The sequence below is a fragment of the Micropterus dolomieu genome, linkage group LG12 (assembly GCF_021292245.1).
Source record: "Micropterus dolomieu isolate WLL.071019.BEF.003 ecotype Adirondacks linkage group LG12, ASM2129224v1, whole genome shotgun sequence".
NCBI classification, from domain to species: Eukaryota; Metazoa; Chordata; class Actinopteri; order Centrarchiformes; family Centrarchidae; genus Micropterus; species Micropterus dolomieu.
Genome location: NC_060161.1, coordinates 856,627 through 873,997, shown reverse-complemented (window position 1 = coordinate 873,997; position 17,371 = coordinate 856,627). Strand labels below are relative to the sequence as shown.

The following is a 17,371-nucleotide window of genomic DNA, read 5'->3' as shown; positions in this document are numbered from 1 at the left end:
CTATTTCATCCACATCACAGTCACACAGTTTGGGTTAGACGCAAGGCAGGTGTACATGCAATCAAGTGTACATGCAATCAGGTGTACATGCAATCAAGTGTACATGCAATCAGGACAGCGTGGCCACATTATAAAGAAAAACATCTCTGTTGAAAGGTCACAAAACTTTGCATCGTACCGCTATCGCTAGCAAGCAAGCGATTGTGAACTTAAGACCAGAGATCAGATGTCATTATTAAGACAATGTTTACATACAGGTTGGATGATAATACCACATGTACTGTAAATGGACTCAAAGTTATTGAGTCAGAGGTACGTGTCATCTTTCTTGCAAAGGTTTGACTTTGTTAGGAAAAGGCCCATAGAATGAACTTCTGATGGGTGAGTTATAGGTTTCTTTCTGTTTAGAGTAGGATTAGGGATGTAAGTTGCAATTATACTATTACTATAACTATATTATACTTACTGTATAATAATACTTACTGTGTAACGCTTTGCCGCTGTGTTGTTAATTAACAAATAGGCCTATTTGTGATTGTGTGATCATACCTGTAGACTTATGAGTTGCTGTGCTTATCTTGATGGCTATAGTTCTATGCTTATCGTCATAGTGTCTCTCTGTGTTTTGATTTGTTATTGTTAGCTGGGTAAAAATATTTCGGCTGTTGGGGGAATTCTGTGGCCAAAGCTGTGATTAATTTGCCATTCATGCAGCCCCTGTCCATGATTTTGATCAAAGGCTGGTTTGTCAGGACCCAAGGAAAATTTTTGCACCAGGGCCCAGCATAACTTCGTTACGCTGCTGCCTCCTCATACTTCCACACCACTTCATTCCACAGGGAAATATTATTTTTTACTCGTTTTTTACTCTACGCACTCCACTGCACTGATCTGCAGCCATAATTAAGAGTTTAAGTTTAGGATTTCATCTTTCTGTTGAACTTTGCATGAAACAAATCACAAGTGACAGTACACAAAAAACAGTGTGCACAGACACTCAAAGAAACGTATCATGAAAGAGAAAAAAACAACAAACCTACGAGATACAGGGAACCTATGCTTAATATTTTGATACAAATCTTTGTTCAAAGATGGAAAGGGAAAGGTTTTGGGACTTGAAAAATCCCCTGGTTGAGCCCATGACCTTTTTAAGCTTGAGTGATTTGGCAGATTTACTCTGAATCAACACTAATAATCATGTGAAATGAATGTCAGTGAAAGCGCAGTTTCTACAGGAGCTACTGCAATCCCTGGGTCTGGTTTAATCTCCTTATACAGTTACAGTTAACATGTTTTAAATATGGCAGATCAGAATGGTACTAATAAAAGTCTGGACAGCTCCAAGACATATATGCATGCAAATATGAATTTTAAGTGTAGCCCATTGTTAAAATTAGCCATACCTCAACCAGCCACAACATTAAAATGCTGGTTGTCAGTGGTGGAACATTAAAAAGCACATCTCAGTCTGATATTGTGCGATGGCTCTGGAATCTAATTAAGAATAGTAACATATGATACCACCACAAATAAGATAGAACTGAATAACAAATGTAGGTTTCACTTCCACACTGCTTTTGATGTACAAGAGTTAAAACAAAATCACAATATATAAGTAACAATTTATAAGTCAGGCTGCAGTCTCTCCAATTTATCTGTCTCATTGTTTGCTATCCTGAATAAACCCTGTGTTCTTCTAACCCGTTCTCCCTTTCTCTTGCATCATTAGATAGACAATACTAACAGGAAAGTAATGGGGAGTTTTTGGGGTCAGACACAGCTGTGATAATGGGGGTAACACCTAGCTTAAAGAAAAAGGAGACAAATGACACACACAAGCATACATGCCATGTCAGGTAAATGCTCTCACGTATATCTGTAGACATTCTCATACCGAGAAAAAGCAGACAAGCCTGAATCCAAACAAACACACAGGTATGAAGTGTAAAACCCCACAATTTAGCATCAAAAGGTCAAACTTTAATCCAATGCTGAAAACTTGCAGACGTTACATTTCTTTGTCTGGTCCCATGCTTCACAAAAAGCATAAAAACTAACTAAAAAATAGTTTTATAGTATTACAAACAAGGAATGGTGCAAGAAAAGAAATACGGATGAGAAGGAAGAAAAGGAAAATTATAAACAAAGAAACAAAGGAAAGAAACAAAGATATGAAGAAAGAAAAATGTAAGAAAATGTGTTTGAAGGTCACAAACAAGCTGAAGAGCCCTTAGCAAAACACCCACGAAAAAAAGAAGGAAAAAACAAAGACATTACTGAGCAAACGAATTAATCAAGAAACAAACACACTAACCATAAAAAAATCAAACAAGCAAGGACACAAGCAACAAAAGAAAACTAAGGACGGCATCACCGCCTCGCCTAGAGAAATGTTTTTTTCTCCTCATTTTTCCACAACCTTGTTTCAGCTCAGTAAATAAACTATCCATCATCGTTAGCCATCTGGCATCTTAGCCTATCAGAAGTCTGGAAAAGCTGTTACCGGGTGGCATAGAATGTGGCGGCTCGCCGGATAGGGCCAATTGCCTCTGAAAGATTACTGCTTAAAACAAGGCTATACATGTGTATTATGTTAGCAGAGCGCGCAGTGAGTGAGCGACTGCAACATTGGTACTCGAAAGAGGAAAAACATCTGAAGCAGCCACGATGAATTAAAGCATGAGCTCTTGTATTCAATCTTGGATTGATATTCCATTTCCCGAGCGGTGAAAAGGAAATGTTTGTTTACCATGTTAGTGAGACCAATTGTTTGTGTGCGTGTGTGTGTGTGTGTGTATATGTCATTCAATTCCCCAAGCCCATGCCTGCTGAAAAGGAAAGATTGAGTTAATTTTGTTTGTGTGTAGGAGAGATATACGTTTTCACTGACACTGTCGGGTGGTGCATGTTCAAACAGCATATGACATGTGCATAGAGGGGGTTCTTAAACAAACACACACACAAACACACACACACACACTTAAAGACAAAACAATGTACATAAATATTAATAGATGTTTCAACAACCAGCTATAGATACTCCAGAACCTAATTTTATTTATACTGTATAACTGGTATTCTGAAATAATAATTTTGTCGTCAGTATGGCCTTTTAAAATTATTTTCCAGATACCATAAGATCTTTTAGAGTCCACTTTGTATTCTGTATTGATTTTGGCCACTGGGAAAATCTCTTCTCTGGCTAATCCATTTTATTCTCTGTTTACATATCTCTGTGTGAATGAGTTAATTCTCCAAGCCGCGAGCGCTGTGAAGGGAAAACAAGATTGATAACTTTTGTTTGTCAGTGACAGCGACACACAGCTTCATCGATGCTGTTGCACACTGCGAGCACTTTGTTTGCTGTTTCTAACACAAACCAAATGTCCTGTGACTGGAAGGTGGACTTTATTTTAAGGACATTGTTTTAAAAGGGTTTTTTTGACAGTACTTGCTCTGCTCTCATGTTTGTTTTTTGAATCCAAGATGCATCTGAAAGATTCAGCCTCATGAAACTGAAAGAATTTAGCTGACACATCCTTTGTGAAATATTCAAACTAAAGATACAATCCTATAAAATATACCATTGATTGTGAATGTGAGATGATGCTGGTATATTCATAGAGTACCAGCAGCAGTATGTGACATCAAGGTATAAACAGCAGTCAGACATGGACCCAAGCACAGATACATATAGGAGACTGTAAATGCACTTTACAATGCAACAAATAAAGCTGGTTAAAATAGACTTGGAAGCTGTCATTCTGGCAGATAAATAGGACTTGATGAAGAAATAAATTTTGTTTCACTATAGAGCCCACAAGACTGTTTAACTAGCACATAACTGTCAGGTTAAAATAATTACTGGCTGTTAAAGTCATGTTGGCAGTCCTGACATGATGATATAAGGAGTACAGGCAATGATCCTCCGGCATAAAAAACAAACACTAGTTGCAGGCAACAACATTTGGGGAAAAAGAAATGCTAACCTACTGGGTCGGACTGTGACTTTACAATCACAGGTCCACGAGGAAACTGTCTCTGATCTGTTTGATTAATATTTTCATCTTCAGTTATTGCCACAGGTATTTTGTTCCGTCAGATTACAGCTGAATAAATATAACCTATTTAAAATAAATGTAATGGGCTGTAGGAGAGTTACAGCTCTTTATCATTCATTAGGGAGATTCCAGTCTCATAAATGATGAATTGTTACGTATTGATCCTTCCTCTACTCCTGCGTTTTAAAATAAATAGTCTATCATTGTCCGCGTTGGCAGGCATTCATATTTATAGCTCTACCCGATTAAAATGGAGGCTCTGCCTTTATTTACCTGTTGCCATGGTGAATTGTAGCTCCATTGATGATGACTTTTTTTCATCCCCACACATGCGATTCCATCAGGTTCAACATACTTGAGTTGACTGAATTAATTCTCATCAGCTGTTCTGGAACTGAAAACTCAGGGGTTTCCCACCTCAGGCTCAGTCAACAGCTCAGAATTAAGCTCAGAGTTTGTTAAACATGCCTTCTGAAACAGGGCCCTGGAAAGACTGTCATGGCACTAACCATAACAGGATGGCTGTGGAGATAATCACGAGCCCCCTGATGAAAACCGCTCTGTTGAAGTTCTCCCTGGAGAAACAGAAAGTCGCCTCTATGTGACAACGAGTTCCTGAGAGGAACAAGAGCCTATACCCCAAACAGAAGCTCGGAGGACCCAACCTTCTCAGAGTCCATGGGTGAGGTCCTGGAAAGGATATCGCCTAGATTCTGCTGGGGGACTTGCTCTCATACAAGCAGATACAGGTGGCTTAAATTACACTGCTCAAAATAATTAAGGGAAGACTTAAATTACACATTGGATCTCGATGAAAAAATAGTTGGGAGTTCAAAATCTTTACTGCACATTGTACATTTCTTTGAGACCATAATGATGTAACAATGGTGAAGGAAAACCAAAATCACCAACCGATTAAGGGCTGGATTCAAAATCACACAAAAAATCTAAGTAAACAAACTGAAATCACAGGTTGATCCAACTTGCGTAACTTTCATCAATTTCACTCAGTAGAACGTATGGCCCACGTGCCTGTCTCCTGATGAGATGGTGGATTGTGTCCTGGGGGGATCTTCTTCCAGACCTGGATCAAGGCATCAGTGAGCTCCTGGACAGCCTGTGGCACTTCATGGCACCCTTGGATGCACTGATACATAACGTCCCAGAGATTCTGAATTGGATTCAGGTCTGAGGTACATTGAGGGGCAGTCAGTGGCATCCTTCAAGGACATGCTTCCCCAGACCATCAGTGACCCATTGCCAAACCGGTCATGCTGGAGGCTGTTGCAGGCAGCATAACGTTCACCACAGCATCTCCGGACTCGTTCATGTCTGTAACATGAGCTCAGTGTGAACCTGCTCTCATCTGTGAAAAGAATGTGGCGCCAATGGCGGACCTGCCAATTCTGGTGTTTTCTGGCGAATGCCAATCGATTGATTCACAATTGCGTATGCTTCCCAACTGTACAGATTGATATCCCTGCAGTTCAATTGACATGATGTTATACTTTGATGATTAAGTATTCCCTTTCTGTTTTTGAGCAGTGTAGTTTGCCTCACCCTTAGTGTTAGGATAAAGAGTTCCAATATCTAGGATAGCTCCGAGTAAAGTCGCTGCTCTTTCACGTTTAAAGGAGTCAGTTGAGGTGGTTTGGACATCTGGTCTGGTCGCCTTCCTTTGGAGGTTTTCCAGGCATGTCCAACTTATATGATTTGCTAAAAACGTATTTAAAAGGAGCAGTTGTATGACTCCACTTCATTCATAGACAAGTGCACAAATATAAAGCTGCTGGATGAAAATGAGAAGAACTGGAGTTTCCGAATGAATTCTTAGTATGAGCTGTCACATATAAATAGGCATTATTTTGGTATACGACAAAGTCAAACGCAGTCTTTTTTTTTTTGTTTATTTAAATGGAAATCACATTGAGTATTTTTGGATATGTGTTGACTTTGAGCCTTTAGTATAACTATACTGCATCCTCCCAAATAGAGAAACTCTGATGTTTTGACTCAGATTGTATCATGGAATTTGCCAGTGTCAGCGATACTTGTGTTCTTTGTTAAAAAGACATTTTAAAGTTTCAGACTGTAGTTAGGGAAAAGAACCCCTCACATCATTTAATGTTTATGCACCATTGGAGGCAATCTAAAGGAAATTAAGAAGTAATTGGATAACAGAATAGATAAAAGTGTAGTATAAGATAAGACCACAGACATTTCAATATGTGACTTTTTTATCTGAGAAGTGTGAGGTTAGAAATGCTCAATCTTGAAGGTTGGTCAACAAATTTATTATATATAATGTTTGTGTAATACAAGCTTGACTCTCCCTAAAATAAGACACTCACTAGCCCCCACAGCATATCTACTAACATCTCTGTGTCTCTTTTTCAGCCCCTGTCCACTCTTTATTCATCTTCTCCTTTCACCCGTGCTGTGATCCTCGGTCCCTCTGCTACAATGAGTTGGGAACTGAAACATTATGAATCATATTCAACAATTTCCCGTGTGAGACAGTGAGCAATAGTGTGAAGTCGATCTAAATTCATCTTCAGGCCTGCTGGAGGCATCCAGCTTGGCTGTACATCACAACATCCTCATCACAGCTTTTTGTTAGCACTCCCTCAGTAAATTTAAGCCAAGAGGAATAATTTGAACCATGGCAACCTCAGCTGAATCAAAAGGATAGAGACTAATATATATATACACATATACATACATATTTTATATTGTGGAGGATTTGTTTGCTTTGGTGAGCTCATAACCAGTGAAAAACATATTTATCTTATATCCTTCGTCTCTGAAATGCTGTATATCAGACTCTTGTAAACCAGCTTCCCAATTTCCTGTCCTGTAATAACTCCTTCAACAAATAAAATAGATTAAAACAAGATTATGTTGTTTGGAGAAGATTTGTGCAAGACCCCACAATGTGCATCAAGACCAACTAAAAGCTTAAGGATTTCCGTAAAAGTACCCCTCATTAGTAAAAGAACAATTGTTTTCTCTGAGCACTTATGCAAAATGAAAAGTCCCTGGTACCGTAGCTGCATGATGTTGATGAATCTCCGCTGTGTGAATCTTATGTCAGATCATTTGCTGGTTTGAAATAACCTGACTGAAATGTGAACTCTATGCAGAGAAATAAAAAAAGAAAGCATTAGAAAGAATTTTTGGTATTTAGCAGTTACTGAATTGACAGTACAAAATGTGTACTAAGTAACTAAACTATTTATGCCAAATCCACGAATCCAGCCATAGAGACACCTATACGGTAGATTGACAGTCCTAGATCCTTGCATGAAAGACCACACACACTCTCACGCAAACACAGCCACACAAAATATAGGAAAAACTAGGCAGTTAGGAAATACAGCCGGGATCGTAACAAATGAAACTGTGGAGTTTACAAAGTAGAGCTTTGTTACAGTTGAAGTTTTGCATAGCAACATTTGAGAGGGGATCAGGGATTTGGGCTAGAGTCATGATAAGAATGTTTAAAATGATACTCTAAAAGGAGGGGGATAGACCATAAAACTCTGAATGTTTGATTTAGTTGTGTCTTAACAGAGCACAGTATAGTGTCCATCATCACCTCCGGTCATCCTCGTCTATTTAACCACAGGAGAGTATTCTTCAGAAACAGAGTCTTTAAATTGCATTGTCAAAAATTCCCACTGGATAAAAAAATTTCACATTCCTTTCTCCTCTTCAAATACCTCGCTAAAGCCCTACATATTTTGGTCACAGCATGGGTTCCCTAAAGTGGCGACGATTGTGTTCTTAGCTTATAAGAATTTCAGGGACAAGAAAAGGAGCAACAACAAAACCAAAACAATTACCCTCACATTAAAAAAAAAGTACTGTTGGCAGACATGATCAAACAATTCACAGCTTGGCTCATTTTACCAGAAATGTGTAGTCTAAACATAATTGCTAGAAAACAGCCACATACACAATAAATGTGTGAATAACTGCGTAGTATTTGGTGCACACTGTATTTTGTTTTGCATTTAATTAAATGTAGGAGTGAGACTAAGAGCACCAGCTAAGCAATAGTTACATGTATCTGTGACATGCACATACCCTCTATACTTTGACATCCTCTGGGAGGGAACATCACAATTCTCTATGACTTAATCATTAATATAAATTCACTCCAAAGATAATGTGAACAAGTTTGCTTGAATATTGGTAGGGACAATCCTGTCCTCCCAAAACATTGGTTGGGACATGTCCGTACTGTCCATCCAGCCTTACTCTTAAACACTTAAATATTATTATTTTGTTAAGAGTAATTTGGTACATGTTGTATTGGGTTGCTTTAGCAGGTAAAAATGTTTCTTCCTCATCTACCACATTTTGTATATAGAGGAATGCTTTACAATACAGTTGAGTAAACACCTACAGTATCTAACACAGTGTCATCAACAAGATAAAGGCTCTACGCAGTCATGATCAACCCCGAAAGGTGTTTTCAATTCATTTACAGACTGAGTTTGGTTGATACACGCTATTCTGACACACAAGAGACTGGTGACGTTCACCTGCACATCCTTGGAAAAGAAGTGCTGTTGTAGTTACCACTTGCAGGGCTAGATGGGGAACTGCTGTATCTTGGGAGGTAACTAAACATGCAAGCCAGCCAGCGACATGCTTGTGCTCATCACAGCAGCTCTCCAAACTAGCTGGTTTACTAATTGTCAGTCAGCTCTCAAGCTAACAGGGCAATGAGTTTACACAGTTTATTCAAGAGGCATTTTTGTATTAAGTCCTGTCTCATGTGCCAAAATAGGGTTATACAGCGGCAGATAACTGAAGAGTAGCCTCGTCTCAGAATGCTGTCCACCCAGCTTGTCAGCATGCAGTGGCGTCGCTATTCTGCATGAAAATGTGCTCGACTCATGCCATCGCAGCTAGTCAGCTAAATGCTGCGCTGGTTCGGTTGAGCATATGTCGCCAATGTGGTTGTGTGTTTTAGGAACACACACACACACACACACACACACACTGTCAGTGAGCTAGCAGTGTTCCTGTGGATACTGTCGTGAGTGCACGGTGAACGCAGAGTTAGCTCGCATTGCTGCATTGTGTCAGAGCCATGGCAGCAGCCCTTCATTCGGCTGCCAGGCGATGTAGGCGACATGTTGTGCGGGCCGGACAGCCGGCTAGCAAGGAGGAAGCCCAGGTCCTACTACCGTCTCGCTCGCATACCACCAGGAGAGTGACATGGGCTTTTGTCCCAGTGGGTTGAATAGCGCAGCAAAGACCCGGGCCCTCCCACTGTCTCTCTTGAGCTTAGCAAGGAGAGCAGTGTGGGCCGTAGGTCGGATCATTAGCTTAGCATCGGTGAACGTGCAGTTTTGTGGAGACTGAAGCGTGTTACACACCGAGCCGAGGATGGAGGGGGTTCGGTGGGGTGGAGAATACTCTTTAGGAATGTACTGTATTTAATCAGTTGAACATTCACAGCATTTTCAGTGTGTACACAGCAGCACATGAAACACAAATAAATGCATGCTGGACACATAACTGAGGGAGGAGGTCTGGTGGTGTGCATCAGCCTCTGTCCCTCTGTCACCCTTCTTTATATTTTATTATTATTTTATTTATTTATTTTTTAAATAAATAATTGCTTAGATTTTTTCCAAGGGCTGCAATCGAAAAAGGCCGTGGTGTCCTCGAATGCACCATGGGCCGTTTTCGAAATGTTGGAAAAGGCCGACCGGGCCTTGAACGCACCACAGCCGGTGTGACTGTGGTTGACACGTCACCCGGTGTTGATGTCAGCCTCAAGCTCACAGCTTCCCTGTGAAGCAGTGGCAGGTAGACAGCCTCACCTGCTGCAACAGGTGCTATGAGCCGCTTGTGGAGGAAACGAAACCAACCGAAGAAGGGAGCTATCTCTTTCGTCCCACTCTACCGAGAGAGGCCCGACTTTGGCTGTCTCTCTCCGGCTATAGCGGACTAGCCTAGCTGCGGGGCAAACCGTTAGCTTAGCGTCAGTGAGCGCAGCGGCGCGTTCAACACGGCTAGCTTAATGAGATGGGGTTGGTGGTGGGGAATTAGCACTTCTAAGAATGTAATGTGTTTCTAATAAACAGTTTAACATTCACAAGCAGCACATGTTAGAACAGTGGCTTCGTGAATACAAGGCCACAGGGCGAACCCTTAGCCTCACCCCAGGAGTTAACGTTAGCTCTTTGATGAGAGAAGTTAACTTAGCGGTTTGAGGAATTTTATTTAACATGTTTTACTCAAAAACGGTTTCCACATTCTCAAAAGCCTTACCATAGTTTTACACAAGCAGCACATGTAAAACAATGGCGTCTTGAACACCAGAGGGGGGATTGTGGCAGCGTCAGCAGGCCTCTCTCCCTCCATAACGGTCACTTGGCCAGTCGCTCCCTTCCCCAGCCGCACGTCTGCTGCCCGGGTGCAAAGATAATTTTCTAGAAGTGGCGACTCCATCCGTGGAGGTGGTGAATTCAGTGAGCAGTTCACCGTTTGCCGAAGAAAAAAGGATGCTGAGGCAGTAGGGACACTGCTATTTATACGTCACGCACATATCGGTAGCGACGTCCTATTGGTCGGCTATGTGCACGGTAATATTTCAGTGGGCAAGTGTGTGCGTGTGTCCAAATATAGAAATACATGAGCATTAATTAGGATTAAGGTGCCATTCCTTGTGTCTTTGCACCACCAACACTATATGCAACTCCACCTAAGGCAACAGCATGTGAAAAGCTAATGGATTTAACAATAATGGCACAAGAAAACAACTGTCACATACACTTCTCGGTTTGGTTTCCCATGGATACAAATCAGTAGGTACACACACAAAGACACACACACTAACACAATGACCTTTCTTACTTTTCGCTGGCCTCACTCTACCAAAAGCGTTCACGTTGTTTGGGCTTAGGATTTGTTCACAATGATGTCATCACTCTAGAGGTCATGGGTAAAGTACAGAGGGAGGAAGTTATAAATCGAGAGTTGAGGGAGTGATGGGGGGACAGATGTCTGACCAAGGTTAAAGTTAAGCAAGAGATCCTTCTGTGATTTTGCTCTGCTTCCATTTTTGGATTAGGCTTAAGAGTCACACCAGCAGATGGGTTTCTTTGCTCCAACTTAAAGTGGGAAAGTTTGTTGTATGTTTATGGCCTGAAACTCTGACAAGAAGATAATGTTATTGATCCTGTTTGTTTTTGCCCAGTATTTAGCAGTATATCTCAAAAACCTGACACAGAAAGTTTGGCGATGTGCTAATAATTATTTTTGTTTTGAATATTTGTTTTTCAAGGATTCCTTACCATGGCCAGAGTCAAGGCCAGCATTTTGGTTGAAGTGCAAGCTAGGGCATTTTTGAATACTTTTGCCATTTTCTCAAGAATATATTTATTATTTATTTTAATAAATAAAAAACTACAATATCTATCGCATGATGTCTCTATGAATTTATGATGTTTATCATGTGTATTTTGACGCAGTTTTGGATCCAGTAGCAACTATATTTTTTAACATTTACTATTTTTCAACATACTTACTATCATGGCAAAACCACATTTAGAGGATTGTGCATCCTTGGCAGAACGCTGTACTCTGAGTGTTTTGAAGTATATAAATGGTTTTATTTCTGGACACAGTTTTGAGTCGTTGGCGCTCTGCACTGCATCATCTACACTGAACAAAATTATAAATGCAACACTTTTGTTTTTGCCCACGTTCATCATAAGCTGAACTCAAAGATCTAAGACTTTCTCTATGTACAAAAAAGGCCCATTTCTCTCAAATATTGTTCACAAATCTGTGAAAATCTGTTTAGTAAGCACTTCGATAATCCATCCACCTCACAGGTGTGGCATATCAAGATGCTGATCAGACAGCATGGGTATTGCACGGTTGCACAGGTGTGCCACAGGGTGGCCACAACCTTTAATATTTATTCACCAGGGGTCCCCAATGCCATGTGCCACATTTGATGCAATTTGTTATTGCTTTTATTGCAAACTGAAAGGTGCAGGAAAATTACATTTCAATACACAGGATTTTTACATTACAACGGGAATATCATTTGCCTCAGCCCCCTCGTCGTCCGCAGGGTGGGCTCGCACGTCCTCCGCAGGGCAAAGGTTGCGGCTGGCACCGGGAGGCTTGGACACCGCATACAACTGCTTGCAGTTCTAGTTGTCATTGTTATTATAAGCATACAATGCCCTATATTTATTATCTCTGGTCTTCTCACCATAAGGTTAACTAAATTAGAACAGAACAAGAATTAACAGAAGTCATCCAGTCCCTGAAAGGAAAGAAGGCTTGTGGTATTGATGGAATCCTCAACGAAATGATCAAATACTCAGACCATAAAATCATACTGGCTATACTTAAACTATTCAGTACTATTCTAGCAACTGGAAATTTTCTAGACTTCTGGAACAAAGGTTTAATAACCCCAATTCATAAATCCGGAGATAAATATGACCCAAATAACTACAGAGGAATATGTGTATCCAGTAACCTGAGAAAAATATTCTGCAACATCATTAATAAACGATTTGTCAACTTTCTTGATGACCACAATATTCTGTATAAATGCCAAATAGTTTTTTTGCCAAATTGCCGCACAACGGACCATATATTTACCCTCCAGACTCTTATTGATCAAGAATTAAACATTAAGAAAAGAAAGGTATATGCCTGTTTTGTTGATTTCCAAAAAGCCTTTGATTCCATCTGGCACGAGAGCCTTTTCTATAGGCTACTTGAAAGTGGCACTGGAGGAAAAACATATGATTTGATTAAGAACATTTATACAAAAAGTGAATGTGCCATAAAGATTGGAAACAAACAAACAGCGTTCTTCTCCCAGGGCCGGGAGTGAGGCAGGGATGCAATCTCAGTCCAATTCTCTTCAACCTATATATCAATGAATTAGCAAACCAAAGTTCCACGGCACCTGGCCTCACCCTGAACGACACAGAGATCAGAGGTCTGCTGTATGCAGATGACTTAGTGTTGCTTTCACCTACTAAAGAAGGTTTGCAGCAGCACCTTAATCTCCTGCAGAGATTCTGTCAGACCTGGGCCCTGACAGTAAACACAGCAAAGACTAAGATAAGGATCTTTCAGAAACAATACAGAAATCAGGTTACACACAATTTCTATTTAGACACCACTAAATTACAACATACAAAAAACTACCCTTGGCCTTAATATTACATACACAGGGAACCTTAACATGGCTGTGAAAGATCTGAGGGACGAAGCAAGGAGAGATTTCTATGCAATAAAAAGAAACATTAAAATCTATATTCCAATTGAAATCTGGCTTAAAATTTTCCAGTTTGTACTAAAACCAATAATTCTATATGGTAGCGAAATTTGGGGGCCAAAACTAAATAATGAATGAATAATGAGAAAAACACCAAATAACCTGTACAGAGCAGAGCTCGGCCAATACCCCCTCTTACTAAAAATACAGAAAAGATCAATTAAATTTTACAATCACTTAAAATCAGTTAACCCCCAGATTTACCATCACAAAGCCCTAACATACCAGGAGCTGAAACCAGAGAAGAGTCCCCTCAGCCAGCTGGTCCTGAGGCTTTCTGCAGTAACAAGTCCCCAACAACCTCAGGACAGCAACACCAACTGAAGCAGAACAAACCAAATTATCAACAAGCAAAAAGAAAAATATATTGAATACTGGAAAGAAATGACCAAAACACAAAGTAAATTACAATCTGACCTATCTGACCCTCAAAAGAGAATTCACACTGGCAAATTACCTGAGCACAATAAAATGTTCAAAACTAAGAAAAATGTTGACAACATGCAGACTGAGTGAACACAGCCTGGCCAGACAGAGCTGGCTACCACAAGAGGAGAGACTCTGCTCCCAGTGTGACACAGGACAGGTAGAGACAGAGCTGCACTTTCTAACCGCATGCCCTAAATATAAAAGACTAAGAGAAAAACACTTTGCAAACATTTCCCAAATATACCCCGAATTCAAATTTATATCAAACACACAGAAACTCCCCTATATACTGGGAGAAATGTCAAATATGTCTCCTCATGCCATGAAGTGAGGATAACCAGTGGAAACAAATTTTCAAATTATTATTATTTTGATTGCTTGATATTTTAGTAATTGTTTTGTTTTTACATTTGATACTGATTTCTTTCTTTTTTTTTTATTATTATTATTTTTTTATCAATTCATAAATTTTTTTGTCAATTAATATACACACACCCACACATTTACGGTATTATCTATTTATTTTATTTTTAATATATTTTTATTTTTTTAACACAAACACATACGCTTTAATTACTTGTTTAATGAAATGTATGGGGTTGATTGTTCTTATGTAGTTTGTATGATGCTTTAGCAATATTGTTGTTACACATTCATGCCAATAAAGCTAATTTGAATTGAATTGAATTAAATATGTACACCACCAAGAGAGGGTTTTCTGAGCAAAACTAAATTGTGGCTATTAGATCTGAACATGTTTTATTCATTCAAATAAATAATTCCAAATTTCCTGCAATGCAGTTCACATTGTAATTCTACTTGCAGTGTCTTCACTGCCCAAACAAACCACATTCATTTGTACATACCTTTCCAAGAATGTTTTTAGTTCAAAATCTGGAATTCAGTCCACTCCTCTCTTCTTTCATTCGACCTTTGCCTCACCGTATTAAGCTTTCACTCTCCCTCTTCTTCAGTGTGCACTGGAGTTGAATGTCTTTCTCACTGGGTAGAAGAGTAATCAAACCTGTGATACGGCAGTCAAGAGGATGGTTGCTTAAACCACTTTCAAACCTCCTCTTCCTCATCAGTGATAAAGGGACTGGAAGACATTCTAGTGGCTCACTGGACTCTGGACGTGGTGATACAAACGGCTCAAGTGATGCTCATAACATTTTCAGCGCACCATTTCCCTCTGTATTATCTTCCACTCTGCTCTCTGGGGGAGCAACACCATGAATTATCTTTTCAAAAGAAATAAATCGTGTACTTGGAATGCAGTTATTAAGTTACATAAACGTCAAGGGACATGAATGTCCTCCGAGATGCAATTTGTGGTAAAGCGCAAAATAAACAGATACATTAAAACACACATCAGATAAATAAAAGCAACAATATTTAACATTCACAAAGTGCATGTCAATAGCTGTATACCAGCTCTTTAATGATGTAACCTGAACCTCAAGTAGAAACGTTGTTTTGATTCCAGACTATTACAGATATCTGGGACTCAGAGTATTACGAAGAAAAATTATATGTAAATTAAACTGTCAAAGTTTTCCCCTGATGACATTTAAAGTTCTGTTTATCTAAGACGAATGCTTAGCTGATAATGTCTCTCTCCCTTCCTCTGTCCTCCCACCACTGCCTCTCCTTTCTTTCTGCTACTATAAATATAAGGTCTTCTCCATTAAATTGCAGAGGGACTATCTTAAAGTTTTATTTTCATAGAGAAAGTGTTTTAGGAATATTTCAACCTGCCTTATTCTGTCTTGTTCCAATATATATATACGTTTGTAAACATTTAAATGAAAACCACATTAAAATATGTTTTTTAGCACTCAGTTACAGACAGAAATGTCTATATATTATCAAGGACTTTGTAGGTTAATTGCTTAATAAAGTATTTGTAATTAGCTCACCCAGCTACAAAATGCTGCTCACCTCCAAATCACATCCGGTCTTGTCAAACTTCTGTTTCAGTCTCTGTCTGTCTATTTTGCTTTGTATTAAAATTCAAGCTGCAGCCAAAATCAGCAGCACAAGAGTCTTACTTTAACTATAACCATTACTTCTACTAATCCATCACTCCATCTCTGCTTCATCTACTCATCATACCCACCCTTTCCTTCCCTGAAGTCCAATTAAAAATCAAGTCATGATTTTGCCTTAAACAACTGAAGAAGTGCAGTCTTAATTTATCCTTCCATCCATTATTATCTGAACTAATGGGAAACAAACTCAGTGTTATCCCTCAGCGTGATCTATGGACGTTAATTAACTCTCCCATCTTCTCTCTCCTTCTCTCTCTCTTAAATTAAATATCAGGTTGTGATCTTGACAAGCTTAGTTTACCATCTAGCCATGCTCTCTGTCTTTTTAAATTCAGGTTATTTTCTGTCTAAATCCAACAGAAATGTCTGCACTCTGCCAGCGGCAAACTTTATTCTTTCAGGGAATATTTTTTTCCCTACTTCAAAACACCTTCCAGAGCTGCCTTGATATGTATTTCTATTGTTGTACTTTATATTTTGAAAACTTGATCTTAACTCACACATTTGTCACAAATACTGAAACTCTGAACATCAAATTTTCCTTTGAAATTTAAAGAACACTTACTAGCTTTATCTAGAGAATGGCCTAGACCTGATCTATATAAAAAGTGCAATGAGTTAGAAATTAAATTGATTCTTCTGTTCACAAGCTTTGGCATTAATTGAAAGTAACTCACTTTTTCTTTACTTCAGAATGTACTGTATTAAATTCACTGTAAAAATGAAAAGGCTCTGAAAACTCAAAATTTCAAGGCAACTTACTGCACTCGATTTTTGGGTTTAGTGTAGTGTAGTTGTGCCAACTAATTATGTTTTGTTCAGATAACTTATCTTTCATTTGTATAAAAACTCAAAATTTCAAGGCAACTTACTGCACTCGATTTTTGGGTTTAGTGTAGTGTAGTTGTGCCAACTAATTATGTTTTGTTCAGATAACTTATCTTTCATTTGTATAAAAACTCAAAATTTCAAGGCAACTTACTGCACTCGATTTTTGGGTTTAGTGTAGTGTAGTTGTGCCAACTAATTATGTTTTGTTCAGATAACTTATCTTTCATTTGTATAAAAACTCAAAATTTCAAGGCAACTTACTGCACTCGATTTTTGGGTTTAGTGTAGTGTAGTTGTGCCAACTAATTATGTTTTGTTCAGATAACTTATCTTTCATTTGTATAAAAACTCAAAATTTCAAGGCAACTTACTGCACTCGATTTTTGGGTTTAGTGTAGTGTAGTTGTGCCAACTAATTATGTTTTGTTCAGATAACTTATCTTTCATTTGTATAAAAACTCAAAATTTCAAGGCAACTTACTGCACTCGATTTTTGGGTTTAGTGTAGTGTAGTTGTGCCAACTAATTATGTTTTGTTCAGATAACTTATCTTTCATTTGTATAAAAACTCAAAATTTCAAGGCAACTTACTGCACTCGATTTTTGGGTTTAGTGTAGTGTAGTTGTGCCAACTAATTATGTTTTGTTCAGATAACTTATCT

General features: G+C 38.9%; 1 long non-coding RNA gene across 2 annotated transcripts in view; it reads right to left on the bottom strand.

Moving 5' to 3' along the window:
- Nucleotides 1-13,659: 13,659 nt before the first annotated feature.
- Nucleotides 13,660-17,371, bottom strand: part of LOC123981164 — a 28,417-nt gene continuing 24,705 nt past the window's right edge. The window contains exons 3-4 of one of the 2 annotated variants that reach the window (XR_006827687.1): nucleotides 14,694-14,829; nucleotides 13,660-13,718 (exon numbers count right to left, since the gene is read on the bottom strand). This is a non-coding gene — a long non-coding RNA (uncharacterized LOC123981164). Of the gene's footprint in view, nucleotides 13,719-14,693; nucleotides 14,852-17,371 lie in introns of both variants that reach the window. The other variant, XR_006827688.1, reaches the window with a different exon arrangement.